The sequence below is a fragment of the Tamandua tetradactyla genome, chromosome 3 (genome assembly GCF_023851605.1).
Source record: "Tamandua tetradactyla isolate mTamTet1 chromosome 3, mTamTet1.pri, whole genome shotgun sequence".
NCBI classification, from domain to species: domain Eukaryota; kingdom Metazoa; phylum Chordata; class Mammalia; order Pilosa; family Myrmecophagidae; genus Tamandua; species Tamandua tetradactyla.
The window spans coordinates 88089205-88105004 of NC_135329.1; the positions used below are offsets into that span (position 1 = coordinate 88089205).

Below are 15800 nucleotides of genomic sequence, written 5' to 3' on the forward strand. Positions count from 1 at the left end.
CTTTCTTCATCTCCAAAGGTCGCTGGCTGGTGGATTCTCTGCTCCTCGTGGCTATGTCGTTCTGAAGCTTAATTCAAGAAGGCTTCCTCTTTTAAAAGATTACAGTAAAGTAATCAAGACATCTGGAATGGATAGAGATACATCTCCACCTAATCAAGATTAATATCCACATTTGATTGAATCAGGTCTCCATGGAGATAATCTAACTAAAGTTTCCAACATACAGGACTGAATAGGGATTAGAAGAAATGGCTGTCTTTACAAATGGGATTAGGATTAAAACATGGTATATATAAATCTTTTCAAACCAGCACAGGCCAGAATGAGTAATCAGGGCAGCAAAGATTGGGACTAAAGTCATAATACCAAATAGCTTGAGCATTGTGCCAGTTTGAATCCATGGTATACCCAAAAAAAGCCATGTCCTTTAATCCTTATTCAATATTGCTGGCTGGGAATTTGATTAGATTATCTCCACAGAGATGTGACATACCCAATTGTGGGCATTAATCTTTGCTTAGAGGGAGATGTGACTCCACTCCTTCCAGGTAGGTTTTGATGAGTTTACTGGAATTCTTTAAAGGAGGAAACATTTTGGAGAGAGAGGCAGAGACATGAGAACTACGAGAGTGTGCACAACCAGAGATCTTTAGAGATGAAGAAGGAAAGCACCCTGGTAGAGTTTCATGAGACAGGAAGCCTGGAGAGAAAGACAATGGGTGTCACCATGTTTACCAGGTGCTTTTCCAGTTAAAAGAGAAACTCTGAATGTCATTGGCCTTTCTTGTTGATGCCTTAATTTGGACAGTTTTATAGACTTGTTTTAATTGGGACATTTTCAGGGCCTTAGAACTGTAAACTTGCAACTTAATAAATTCCCCCTTTTAAAAGCTGTTCTGTTCTCGTATATTGCATTCTGGCAGCTAGCAAACTAGAACAAACATGTAGCTCAAAGAAGATTGTGCTGGTTTGAAAGGATGCATGCCCCCTAGAAAAGTCATGTTTTAATCAAATCTCATTTCATAAAAGTAGAATAATCCCTATTCAATACTGTATGTTTGAAACTGTAATCAGATCATCTCCTTGGATTATGTGTTTTAGTCACGAGTGGTTGTTAAAATGGATTAGGTGACGACATGTCTCCATCCATTTGGGTGGGTCTTGATTGGTTTATTGGAGTCCTATAAAAGAGGAAATATTTTTGGAGAAAGAAAGGGATTCAGAAAGAACAGCACCACAAAGCAGAGAGTCCACCAGCCAGTGACCTTTGGAGATAAAAAAGGAAAACACCTCCTGGGGAGCTTCATGAAACCGGAAGCCAGGAGAGAAAGCTAGCAGACATTGCCAAGTAAACCATGTGCCCTTCCAGCCAAGACAGAAGCCCTGACTGTGTTCACCATGTGCTTTCTCACTTGAGAGAGAAACCCTGAATTTCATTGGCCCTCTTGAATCAAGGTCTCTTTCCCTGGATGCTTTTGATTGGACATTTCTATAGACTTGTTTTAATTGGGACATTTTCTTGGCCTTAGAACTGTAAACTAGCAGCTCATTAAATTCCCCTTTTTAAAAGCTGTTCTGCTTCTGGTATATTGCATTCCGGCAGCTAGCAAACTATAACAAAGGCCATAAGGTTTTGACCATTCTCTGTGAAATAGGCAAGTGATGATGGATGTCTACAAGATTTATTCATGGAGTAAATATGGGGTATGAGAAGAAGAAATGATTCAAAGAAAAATGAGAAATGTTCAATTGAATAAGTATGCAAACAACTGTATCATTTAGCAATGTGATAAGGTCTATAGTAGAGCAACTTCAGATGAAAATTAAACATTTGGTTTGGGTCATCATATATTTGAGATGACTATTGTTGAGAACAAGCAGGGTTATTGAATAAGAAACTGATTAACAAATTAGTGTTTGAGGTTTATGGAGTTATATGTCTTGGAATACAGGCATATAGATGATATTTAATGCTATTGACTTCAGCAGTAGAGACCAAACACCCCAGGTGAGAATGAAACTTGAAGAAGGAGGCTCCGATATGGTAGATGGAGAAGGACAGCTGATAGGCATGCAGAAAAACCTGAAGAGTGTGGTGACCATGTATCTCAATGAAGCCTATGTTCCACGAAGAAGAAGGTCATCATCTCTGTTAACATTGTGATCACGACTGAGAAATAAGCATAGAATCTGGCAACATGGTGGTTTGAAAATAGACACTATAACTCAAAGGAATGAGAAGGCAGCAAGTCCTGGTACTTCATTGTGTGTTGTCCCTGTCCCACAATACAGATCTATTCTTTGCTATTCTCTGTTCCACTCTGTGTCCAGAGGGACTGAACTCTTCAGGCTGCCTTGCCCTGCTATTTAGAATTTGGGGATTTTATTTTACAAAAAATTATGATTTCTAACTTTTTGAGGAAAAAACAACCCAGAAACCTGAGGATCTGGAAGTACATTCTCACATCAAGTACAGCACTGATTGGGAGACACTAAGTATTGGCTGTGTAATTTAGATGGAGCAAGTGCTGTCCAGGAGCCTACAGCCCCCATAATATACACTTGGGCATATATACCAGGTTTGTGTAACCCATTTATATTGGCTTCTCAGATTTTGGGCATATGCAATTTTAACTGCTGCTATGTTTTGGGCATTGATCTGTGCTTTAGAACTTTCACTGAATAAATCTATCCTTCCTGCTCTTTTCCCACCCCCTCACCATTTCCTCCAAATAATAGTAGCCTTATCTCAGTATATGGAGAACATATCTGTTATCTGTGCAACTAGTTCCTTCTACCAGATTAAGTTACTGGCTTCCCAATGAGACCTTTCTTTCTGACATCCTAGTTTGTCAACCCTGGCAGAATTCCAACACCTGCAGTGAGATATCATCGGCAAAATGGCAGGGGAGTATTTCTATTGAGCACTGCACTTTCTGTCATTGGGCTTACCATTTTCAAATTCTCCAAACTTCACACTTTTCAGTTGCCACTCACCACATAAACTGCAATAAAATGAGGTTGTCAAAAAAGGTCTCATTTCTGCTTGTCCCATGCCACTGTGGAATCAATCAAAACAAATAATGCCAGTAAGGCTGAGAGATAGCAAAGGAGTCTTAGTAAATATGTTCCTGTTTCAACAAACCACATAGCCAGAAAGAACGATTTGTGGATCTGACAGTTAATATTGCAATTGAATATTATTTTGCAGCAACAGAATTGTTGCTATTGCTGTCAGCACACAGCAGGTGGTTGGAAATTGGCAAGTTTTATGAAAGCCATTTATATTACAGTACATTTAGTGTAAACAGTGGCAATAAAAAGTTAAAATATTCCAGGAATAAGATGCAAATATTAGAAATGGGTGTTCTTCAATAAGAATCTGGGCGATTGCACCTGAGTTCAAATAAAACATATAATTTTAAGATACCATTGACATGTTCTATACATTTTCAGCTCTGTGAGCTTCTGGAAAACTCTTCACCACCATTATATTGTACCGTTTCTTCCCAACTGTTGCTATTTTCGAGGCTAATGATATTATGTCAGTTCCTGTTTGCCAGTTGGCTCAATGTTTTCTTTTTTGAGTTTTGAAAAATATAGTTTTTTTCTCAATATGTACAATGAATGCCATGGAACTATAGTAATAATACTCTAAAAATATGTGAGCATCATCTCCATTTACCCCTAGAAACCATCAGTTATGATGGTGATATAACTTTATATAGACCAGACTTTTCTTGGAATTTCTATTATAAATAAAATAATGTAATTTGTTAAACTACAACCTAAAAAAAGATAATGTTGCAACAGTTTGAATCCTCTAGGTCATCCTTGAATTTCTCTTTGTTTCAGCAGCAGATTTTAGTGAACTGATTGTACCTAGTTAGTGCTAGGTACATTCACTGTACTAGGTGTTGTGGAGAATAACAGAAGAAAGTAGGAAATATGACCTCTGCATCAAGCTATGAAAAATCTTGTTGGCATAAAATATATTTTAATGATAAAAGTATCTCATTGTCTTGTTAAGCTAATTATAAAATGTTGGGCATAAGTAGATGACTAAATTTCATATGTCAGGTCATGATTGCAATAGAAACTTAAGATAGCTGCAAGGTAGGAAGTATGGGACAAATGTGATCTAAAATGTTGACTTAAAAATTGGTGGATTTGGAGATCATGGGAACATTTAAAATAGGTAAGTATATTCTCCTTCATCTGATGTTTAAGATTTCAGAAGCTTGGGATCATCCTTAGAAGCTTCAAAGATATGTAATTTTCAAAGTAAGGTGATTTGTAACATTATATATACAAAGCTCATGACAAAACAGTATCAAAGATTCACTATTTCTAGGGATCAAGATCACTCCAGGAGACTCAGAGTTTCAGCTCTGTGGCTTTGAAAGTATCCCAAACAGGAATTGTTTAAAACTTGAAAAAGTGATTAGATGTGAATGAAGCTCATCTGGATAGGGTAAGGTAAGTCATAATACAGGGTAAAGGATGATATTGCCTGTATTTTAAAACTTCAACTTCTACGTGAGAGTAAAGGAAGAGTTGTTTGTTGGGTGCAAAATTTATGTTTTGGTTAGTACATTTCCTAATTTAATTTGTATGTTCAGTTTAGTTGAACACCATAATTACATGGAATCTTGAATACAGCATGAGATTTTGTTGGTTTGTCCAGGTTAGTGTGATGCCCTGATACATCCCAGAGTGATTTGGGCAGTGAATAAAGAAATATTTGCGAAGTTCCCTTGGGAGACTTGGGAGAAAGGAGGAAATAGTCAACTTCCCCATTTGGAGAATGTCTTATATTCTCACAAACAGTGGGGACAGCCAAATCAAAAGGCCAACCCTTGGTCTTGGGGTTCACCCTAGAAACTTCTTACTACAAAGGATAGGCTAAGCCTACTTAAAATTAGTCCTAAGAGTCATCCCCAGAGAACCTCGTTTGCTGCTTAGATGTGGCTTCTCTCCCTAAGCCATCTTGGCAGGTCAACTCACTGCCCTCCCTCCTAAGTGGGACATGACTCCCAGGGTTGTACATCTCCCTGGCAATTTGGGACAGAAATCCTGGGATGAACCAGGACCCTACATCAAGGGATTGAGAAAACCTTCTTGACCAAAAGGGCAAAAAGATAAAGAGACATTATAAAATTTTAGTGGCTGAGAGATTTCAAATAGAGTTGAGAGGTTACCCTGGAGGTTATTCTTATGCATTATATAGATATTCCATTTTAGTTTAAGGTGTACTTTTTAGTTTATGGCTGGAGGGAAGTATCTGAAACTGTTGAACTGTATTCCATTAGCCTTGTTTCTTGAAGATGAGTGTATAAAGATATAATGTTTACGATGTGACTCTGTGAGTATGAAAACTTTGTGTTGATGCTCCTTTAATCCAGGGTATGGACAGATGAGAAAAAAAATTATGAATTAAAAATAAATAAATAATAGGGGGCAAAGTATAAAATTACTTGGGCAGATGGAAACACTGGCGTTCAATGAGAGGGAGGGGTAAGGGGTTTGGTATGTATGAGTTTTTTCTTTTTATTTCTTCTGGATTGAAGCAAATGTTCTAAAAAATGATCATGGTGATGAATATGCAACTATGCGATGATATTGTGAGCCACTGATTGCACACCATGTATGGGATATATGTGTGTGAAGATTTCTCAAAAAATATATTAAAAAAAAAACATTCTAGGAAATGAGCCTAGAGTCAGCCTACTGTACACTAAGCTCTTCTCTCATGTTTCAGGATAGGATCTGAAACAATTAGATTCCTTTAGATGTAAACCAGTTTTTACTTATGGTTGGGGTGGGAGAGGTGTCAGAGAACACACGCAGAGTCCCACCAGCTCAACTAGCCTACCTCCTGATAAGAGGGGAAGCTGTTCTCGGTCATGCCACTTCATTTAGATCAGGTTTCACACCAACAAAGGCCTCACTGGAGGAATTTAATGGCTAAAAATTAAGTGGACTTAAATATTTGTGGTATTGCATTATATCATTTTTATAGTGGTAGAAATTGCGGATATTTAGTACAAGGGTCTGAACACATAATAGAAGTACAGTTCAGGACTTTAGAAAAGGGGTCAGCAAAATTTTTCTACAAAAGGCCAAGAAATAAATATTTTATGCTCTGCAGGCTGTACATTCTCTGTCATAACCATTCAACTCTGCCACTGTGGCATGTATGCAGCCGTAGATAATTTGTACACAAGGGAGTTTAGCCATGTTCCAATAAACTCATTTTTCAAAATAAACTCCGGGCTGGATTTGGCCCCAAAGCCATATGAATATCTTCAACCCCAACTTTAACTGTATGTTTAGACAGTGTGCTTCCCACAAATAGTGCATCAAATTACTTTAATAAGAGATTTTTTTTAAAGAATAATCAAGTAGGGGAAAATGTCACTAGGCATTTCTCTGAATCCTGATTCAGAATTCATGAATGTGAGATCTAGGAAGCTGCATTTTAATGAATATCTAGGTCATTTTTACATATGCTGAAGTTTGTGAACCACTGCATCATCCCATACTCCCAGGAGAAGATAAATAGGAAAATGTTCTGTTATTCAGAACCGAAAAACCATCCACTTTTTGCAATATCAAATGTTAGAGGCAGTATTTGTAGTTCAATCCTATAATCCTGCTGCAAGAGGGGAATTAATTAAGAGATAAGGAAGTCAGAAGGAGAAGTAAATTGTAAGAAAAGTTTCCCAAATTATAATCAATGCTCTTTATTCTTTTCCTAAATTTCACAAAATGTGCTCAGGCTAACAGTCATCAGTAGCTTTCTTTTGAAAAATTTAGAGATCAGAATTGCTGGAAATTCCCTCCTAGTCATTCCCTGGAATTGTTTCATCTCTTTACAGGAGAACACATAGTCTAAGGGTTAACTACAGGGCCAGGTCTCACAGAATGTTGCCTGTCTACTTGAAATGAAAAACAGTAGTAGTACTCAGAAAGTTCATCTTCTTTCCTGTGGAATTGGATGAATGGTGTCTCTGGCATAATGAACACTGAACCCCCAAATGTCAGCAATCCCTAAGGGAATGTTAATGAATTGTACCCTACAGAATAATTTACTGGCATCCACTTTCCAAATGAATTTCTCTAATCCAGGGAGCAATAAAAACTATTTTGTGTTCTGCTTAGTTGTAAATGAAGCATGGTTGGCCAGTGGGAAATCCCAGAGGTTAATGACCATGGAACACTTCTGATTACTGTATTCTATGGGATATATTGCCATTCTTTAATGGCACCACCCTGTAATTCTGGATTCTATTAAGCAGTTTAACAAAGCTATGCAATGGTCTGACCACTGTGATTTCCACAGCATAAAATATTAATTTCTTTCAGTGGACAAGTATCTCAATACCAAGTGATATGCACAAAGTCACAGCAAAATCAGTGTTCTCTGCCCATAGTGATGGTTAATGATAGGGTAAATAGAGGAAACACTTCCAGTGACTCGTGTCATTCCCTTATGTGTAATTCACAGATCATAGCCTCAACTCCATAGAGTTGTGGTATTTAAATGAGGTATTGCCTAGAACCTACCATTAAGAAGTTGCCAATCAAATGTAGCAACTATATTTAAGGGTTGACAATTACTGACAACTGAAATATGTATTGTTAGAATCCAGAAGCTATGTAAGTTTGTCAATAAGATGTAAGGAAAAGAGAATTAGAATAGTGCATTAAAACATATTAGCTCTGTGACTCTGTGGCAAATACATTCCTTGCATATATGTTTTCTGATTTATCAAAGAGAGAATAAAATGTACCCTACCATTGTCTTACTGGATGAGGAGAGTTAAATGAGAAACTGTGTGAAGATTATTAAACACAATGTCTTTTTCCACAGTTTTAAATTAGAATGATATTGAGCATCGGATAATGTGTGTATATATGTTTTGCTAAGGGGTTTTAAAAGGATCTAGTGATTTTACATGTTTACATTGTTTTTACATGCTTTTAAAGTGTTTCACCTCATCTTGAGAGAAACTGATAAGGAAAACACAAAATGGATCCAAATACTGAGGAAGATACAAAATTAAAAACCATATATTTAATTCAACTCAGATATTTACAAGCTCTTCTCTTTCTGTCTGTCTTATGTACAACTATCTCTCCATCTTAGCAAAATATCTTATTAAAAATCTAGAGCAATTTTAACTGAACTATAACTTGTTTTACACCTTCAAAGCATCATGAGCAGAAGTCTTGCATTCATACACACTTAAGAGAATGAACTGTGCTCTTTTAAAACTCATATTTATGACAAAAACACTATTGTTATGGACCAAATAAATTGCAGAACTATGTTATATTAGACTAATGAACAAGGGGCTCTCTATCAGGTGAAAAACTTTATAAAGGATAACAAGGAGCAAAAACTTTAAAAATGACTTCTGTGTAAAGGAGAGAGTGTTTCAGGCAGGATCCAAAAGAGAGAACATGCCTATCAAAGAAAAAGCAATTGTTATCCTTCCACTCACGTCTTGAAACAAAAGCTACAACACAAAGTGTTTTTTTATATTCTAATGTAAAAATATCACACCATGTGTGATTTTATTATTTGAATCTTAATTTAAATGGATCTATATTTACTAATTAAACCTAAAACGAGTGTACTAAGGAGTCACTTGGTCATAGATAGCCCTTTTGAGAAGTTCACTTCATATGAGTATATTTACACATGATATTATAAAATTTGCTAGGACTTACAGAAATGTTTTCATGATTTGCTGAAGAATTCTAGGACTTACAGAAATGTTTTCATGATTTGCTGAAGAATGAATGTCCCAGATTCCCAGGTAAAAAGTTCAGATATTGGGAAAATCCTGGAAATGAGAAGACTTTATATTGCAGATGGAAAGATTGTGATAAAATTACAGCCTGTAAAGCATATCCACGTTCAAAAGGAAAAGTCTTATATTATTTGGGCAATTTTACCTCTTCCCTCCACGTGTATTAATATACTTATTCCTTCACAACCTCATCTCCATCTCTTTACCCGTGAGGAGAGCTAATTAATGAGGCTATTTTAGATATTCTTATATTTTACATTAGTCCATATTTTTTCTGCTTCTTGTGTACTATTTTGCTTTACTGTCAAAACAGATACCTGAGGAAGGTAAGGCAGAAAATATATTGAACCAGATGTGTTCCATTTGCTTTAGTGTGTGATTAATAAAGCAGGTTCCAGGGTCAGGTTTCTGGAGGCTTCTGCTGTTTACTTACTCTGTGTTCTTAGATGACAAAGGTGACTCCTCTAAATCTCTGGTCCTCATCTGATATTGGGGATGCTTAGTCTATAGAAGTCTCACAAGGTTAGAAGAAATATTTGTTGAAAAATTTCCATGTGAATGACTTTAGCATAACTGATGACCCAAAAGTGTGCCAACAAATATGATGATGGTATTGATGATATAGATGATGATGGTGGTGATAATGAAGGTGATGGTAATGATGATGGTGATGCTGTTGATGATGGTGATGAAGCTGATAATAATGAAAAAGATGATGATGATGATAATGATGGTCAAGAGGGATCATAGCTCCCAAATGTTGAACACTATTGCCTGAATATGATACACAGAATCTCTTAAGGGATAAATAATTTTTAGTTGAGAAATTAGGTCTCCTAAGTACATAGTTTTGATATGAATGACCTCAAGACAATGTGCTCAGAATGCACTACACCGAATAAGCAGCATTAAGAACTTTGTTTCAAATTTCCCATAGGAAACCAGATTTTTGTTAATAAATGCAATCAAAATAATGCTCCAGACAAATTAATTAACATGGATTATTTTCTTTTTACTTGTCAAGTAGAACTCTCCAGTTTGGCAAATTTTCCAAAAGAATTCAGTTTTATGCAAATATTCATCAATGGAGGAAATGTGATATTTTAATGCTTTGTACTAAAAGTAATCACACAAACAATATATTTAATTTATTTACTTTCCGTTCTAAAATTTGGTAGCTGTCTGTTGACAGCCCTAATATTTTTTCCATTGTATTCTTTCATTAAATCCACATTTCTGAGAACCACAATCACCATTATATACCAAAACAAGTTTTACTTAATTGCCACCTAATTGATTGAAATCAGTTTAGAAGCTTCATGATCTAGGCACCATAACTAGATGGCAAGACACTGTCTCACAGAAGATATTAATTTCCTGCATTTTCCATCTATTCTTCACTTCCCATAATGTAGTAACAAAAATTGTAAATTATCTTTACATAGACAAGTTGAATGGATAAATGAATGTTTCTCATATAACTAGAGAAATTGGAGCAAATTTAGATTTTCCTGAAAATTTAAAGGAAGCAAGAAAATATTACCCTGAATTACAAAGTTAGCATAAGGGTATGCTTTTTAGCTTTCTTCTATATTTATTTTAGCCTAGTTACCTGGTCTATGTATGTGTGTGTACGTGTATACACAAATATATATATATAAGTAGTATTTAGTTAGTTTTACTTAACTTTCTTGCTGTACACTCTTGTTTCATTAAGAAATCCTTAGAAATCTTTTAATGGTTGCATAATATCCAAGTGGTTAAGAAATTTAAAAAACATTGTAGTAGAACATTTAGAATGAGTTGAAATTTTATTATTGTAAACAATGTTTAATATATAATTTTATATTTTTGCATAAATTCTCAGAAATTGAATTTTAGAGCATACATATTTTAAAGATATGCAGATTTATATGTATGTATGTATAATATATATGTATATATATATTTATATTAACTTCTATCCAAGATACTTGTACCAACTTACACTACCACCAGCAGCTTATGAAAATGTCAGTTTCACAATAACCGCATTCAGATTTTTAAGTAAGCACTTGATATGTAAAGAAAAAAAAATTGTCTTGTTTGCACATTTCTAAGCGCACAGAAAGTAAAGGGAAGATGGGGGAGAGACACAGAGAGAAAGAGAGAGTTGCAAAAATCTTAGGATTATAGATGATGCTTGCTGTTTCACTTTCTTCCCCGATTACTTGCTCCCTGACTTTCTTCATTCTGTCATTCTCCTTTTATATTTAGGGAATACATCTCCAAATGTCTTCATTGTGTAAAAATTTGGGCTTCAGATATGTATTTTCTATTACAACATCTCAAGGAAAGCTGCACCTGTCTCTCAGGTATCCTGCTGTGTTAATTTTTGACAAATAGCATTTAAAACAGTAGTGTGGCATCTTGTTTCAGTTAGCTTTAATTGAGTTTAAGTAAACATAGGATTTAGAGTAGAAAGATATGGATGCAAACATATTCTTTCAACGCTGTCAGTGTTGAATTCATCCTTTTAAACTAGAACGATCTGAAATGACTGTTTTCAGACAGAAAATACGGTTGGTGTAGATCTTTATCAAATGAAGTTTATTCCCTAGCTTCATCAACAAGTTCACACATGAAATTTGGTGATTCATCAGTCATTTTATTCTTTCCATCAACTTCACACTGCCTCATTTATCCAGCAGTGTTAGGGAATGAAGTGTTTCATAGAAGTTAATTTTTCAGATAACTGAAGTTTCTTTTCATCGACTTCACACTGCCTCATTTATCCGGCAGTGTTAGGGAATGAAGTGTTTCATAGAAGTTAATTTTTCAGATAACTGAAGTTTCAGCATTTAGAAAATGGGACTCTTGATGTTTTAATTATTTTTATAAAAGTCTTTGTAAATACATTGCATGACTCCCTGCTATAATAAGCAGTGTCTTTTTCCTAGAAAGGCAGCAAATGATTATGAAAAGCTTAAGGATTTAGGAGAAGATTAGACATGGATTTGGATGCTAATGTTTCAATTTATCTACTTCATGGGTTTGGTAAATTGTTCAATGCTAAATGTATTAATAATGACAATTCTCAACAATGCTGTGGGAACTAAGTGAAATGGTGTTTCCCATATAGTAGATGCTCAGTAAATATCATTTATCTTACAATTTGGGTCACTTCCCCCTCCCTTAAAAATATGTTGCCTCTCTAACCCACACAATGAATTGCATCTGTCATTGTAATCATGAAGTCTAAAAGAAGGCGGTACCCCTCGGTAGGTATACACAACATTTCAACCCTGAGCGACTTTACCAGAGTAAAGCTCATTGCTCTGTTGATAAGTATGATCTCTGAATTAAAAAATGATTCTGATCATTCTTGTAAGACTAACCTGGATCACTGAGAAAGTATCAGATTAAAGGTGGTCCATGCTTGTTCTTTCTATTATATCACACATCCTTTAAAATAGCTCATATCGTAATTTTCCTCCACAGCACTTAAAAGGACAGCTTTCTGATGACTATAGCATCATCTCAGAAGAGAGATGTGAAAAGAGAGAGGAGCTGGTGGAGACATCTAATTAGCCTTTCTTTTTTCAGTTACTTTAGCTGGTTGGCTCATGAGACTTCCTCCTTGAGATGTAGGGACATTACTGTTCAATGCATTCAATCTGGTGCTACCCTGGAGTATTTCCCCCACTATGCCCCTCACCCTATTCAGCTTGAAGATGGTTCAAAGGATGTGGGTAGTGTCAGGAATATAATACGAGGTTAGATATAGTGAGGATGTCTGTTAATCATGTCATAGGGTAAAAAATAGTATGTAACTATCATGAAGTGTTTACAACATCATGTAGTTCATATAGACATACGTCAAAATGACTACCCATAAATGCCATGAATTATCTCTTATCTCCTAATCTACATCATTGTTTTAACAGGATAGTGCATACATACCCTTCTCCCCATCACACAATATTGGAGATGTCTCTCTTTATATTCATGATAATTCACAAGGAATAAGATGAGTCTCCTCCAGAGGAAGGGACTTAAAAAAATACTTGTTTCTTATGTGAGCTGCAAAGCCAACAATTCAATGTAAGAATAGCATTTATGTACTGTCGATAAATGTAAGAATAGCTAATGTGCTCTTAAAAGTATTTAGATGCAGCCACTACATCTGATGGTACACATGCATCTTTACCTCTCTTTACCCACACAAATAAGCTACAAAAGAATGATAAATCCATCTCCTTCCCATGTGTTGAAAACTGAGCCTTGGAGAAGTTAGTTTATTGAGTAAAATCCAGAACTATCGAGTTGCTCTATTGACATTCTTACCTGCACATTTATGAATCTTTCAGTGTTGTCTCAGGACAAGATGACAAATTGACTGATCAACCTAGTGAAAAGAAATCTGAGTAAAAATAGTTCACCTTGATTGAGCAGGAAATTTAATCAAAATGGCATCAAATAGTACCATTTGGCTAGGGGTTTTGGTGAGAACGCCCCAATTTGAGAACATTTGATGCTTTCTCCTACCCCCACCCCCAGTGCTCATGACAACAATCCAAATCTGTTATAACTTAGGAAGAACACTTGGATGTCATTTAATGAAAAAGAAAGAAATAAAGAAAAGCCTAGTCCTGCGAAATATCTGTGCCATTTATATTTTCTACAAGAAACACAAAGAGACAAAGGGAGGGGTCTTGGCCAGAGAAAGGACAAAAATATAGTAAAGTCAATAAAATAAATTATTTGAAAGTCACACAATATTTTACTATTGAGTTAGAGGAGAGGACAGAAGTTGTATTTTTATAAATAGTTCTATGTAAATTGCCATTGTGAAATGTGTTAGCTAGATCAAGCTGAAATATTGTGATCAGTTCTGAACTTGGGCCTTTGAAGGAAGCAATGTCAATATATAGATTGTCTAAAGATATTATAGACATTTTACCTGGTTGTGTCTAGACAGAAAGAGCGACTGTATAGGGTACACGGAAATCATGTCCATATACTGGAAGGATTATTGTATGTTAAAGGACTATATTACAAGCCTTTGCTCTAAACTTTAGGAGGTAGAATAATATCAGTGAAAAGGCAAGCTTGAACTTAGTGTAAGTGATTTAGGAACATTTAGTGTCATCTGGCCACAGGATGCTACATCCTCATGGTAATGAGGTGAGGCAAATAACCCACTCTGGGGAATGTTGAGGAAGAGAGTTCGATGTTGGGTAACTAGTTGTGGATGAAATAACTTTCAAATTTCCTTCTCACATGTAGAGATTTCCTGGTAAATATTGCCTGAGTAGGAAACAAGGAAAAAAGAAAAATATTTGGACTGGCTCACATGCTCACTGAATTCAAATTATTGCTATGCTGAAATGCTAGTTGACAAAGGTGATTAACTCCAGGGTGGGTAAAGTGACACTCAGGTCAGACATAGCCTTCAACCTTTGACAATTTGCCTATTCCAAATACGCCTCTCTCCCTTGAGCTATAATATTTTAATTGACAATTCTACTTATCCAAAATTTATTAATGAAATTACATCAAGACCAGTTTTCATGAAGTGCTCTGAAGATGCACAATACCTGACTTGCATATGCATCCATTTCATCTCCCCTCAAACTCAGTTTACCACCTGCTCATCAAGGAGTGAAGCCTGAGTTTAATCTTTAATATTTGATTATCCCAATCTTTACTCCAACTCCTTCTAAAGCTAAGAAATAGGATTTTAATTTCATGGAGTAAGGACATAGAAACAAACAGAGGAGGATCTTTTTCACGTGGGAGGTGGCTTTAACAGAGAATATTCGTGATATCATCTTAAGTAGAGTGAGATAAAGAAAGGATCTGGAGATGAAAAAATAAAAATAGGCTCTCATTTACAATAGTGTATAAGATTTATGAAGTCTTTCAAAAAATATTCACTGCCTGTCAAGCATGCAGCAGTCACTCTTCTCATTGCTTGGGAGATACTGTGATCTAGGAGGATACAATCTTGTACAGTATGGTGCCAAAAATTATACTAGCCACATTGCACTAAAGGTCAATGACTGAACACAAGACAATGGAAGTACTTAATGCAAACCCTGGCATGCTGGTGAGTAAAAGAGAGAATCATAATGATCAAAAAAGGGAGATAGGGGTTCACTGGTAGAATGCTCACTTTTCATGCGGGAGACCCAGGTTTGATTCCCGGACAATGCAGCCCACCCCCCTCCGCCCAAAAGGATGATCAAGAAAGAATAATTAAGTTATATAAGTGAAGCAAAATACATTTGAATTGCAGAAGTTGTGAACATTCAAGCTCTTGAGATGATGTCCAGTGTCTATCACCACCTGTAAGGATGAAGAAATACAGCCCATTTTTCAGTCTCTCAACTCCAGTTAGGCCTCTTGTTTGTCTCCAGCACATAAATACACGCTAGTGCAGTAAATCCATCATAGCAGGTTTTTTGGGTTACGTGTTTTATCGCTGACCAGCAATTGCATTTGTTTCTTGGCAGCATGAGAGGGAAGAAACTGTGGAAGACAAGTTGGAGCTTGGAGGGTAGTCATGAAGGATAAATGACATATGCATGTGGGAAAAGAGAGCAAGTGGGCAGGCAAGATGTAGATTAAAAGGCAGAGAAGTAAAATGCAACCAGCAAATAACCTGATGGTAAACATCACATTGCTAATTAGAACTCTTGGGATAACAGAAGAGTGGCCTTTAGAATTTGAGTTCAAGTTTTATTTAAATATCTAAAGGGCAAGGATGTGAGTTTGGGCAGAATTTGTTATTGTATTTCTGTATTGCAAGAGAAAAATGTCAGATGCTTTTGGAAGTGCCAGTCATTGACTCTGACGGATTTATTCTTATTGTCATTTTTACCACTCAACTTGGCTCAAAGCTTGGTTCAACAAGACACGTTGGCCAGCCTTCCTCACACCCTGCACCTCCAAGAAGAGGGATGATGAGGGTAACGAAGGTGTACGCATTTGGTC

The 15800-nt window shown here is 36.0% G+C and overlaps 1 pseudogene; it reads left to right on the forward strand.

Moving 5' to 3' along the window:
* Nucleotides 1–1960: 1960 nt before the first annotated feature.
* LOC143675706 (ezrin pseudogene) overlaps nt 1961–15800 on the forward strand; it is a 52788-nt pseudogene continuing 38948 nt past the window's right edge.